Below are 384 nucleotides of genomic sequence, written 5' to 3'. Positions count from 1 at the left end.
TATGTACCCTGCCGACATTAATGTAAACAGAATGTCACAGTATCCACATTATTCGAGAGTGTTAAATCTTGATGGTATCGAGTTTCCAATGTCTCTAAATAAGATCGGACAATTTGAACGTCAGAATAACTTGTCTATTAATGTGTTTACCATTAAAGAAGAGAATTATATAGGGGCAAATTATATTTTGCCCCTTCGTCTTACAGCATATAAGAAGGAGGTTCACGTTAATCTGTTGCTCATATATGGAATTCGATGTGGCAAAAAGGTCATGCATTTCACGTGGATAAAGAATTTGTCACGCTTAATAAGCACGCAATTGAGTAAACGTAAAGCAAAGAATATGTATGTGATCGGTGAGTACAATAGCTCTCTCTCCCTGTC

Source organism: Wasmannia auropunctata, unplaced genomic scaffold (assembly GCF_000956235.1).
Source record: "Wasmannia auropunctata unplaced genomic scaffold, wasmannia.A_1.0 LD336078.1, whole genome shotgun sequence".
NCBI classification, from domain to species: Eukaryota; Metazoa; Arthropoda; class Insecta; order Hymenoptera; family Formicidae; genus Wasmannia; species Wasmannia auropunctata.
This window is presented reverse-complemented; position numbering follows the sequence as displayed.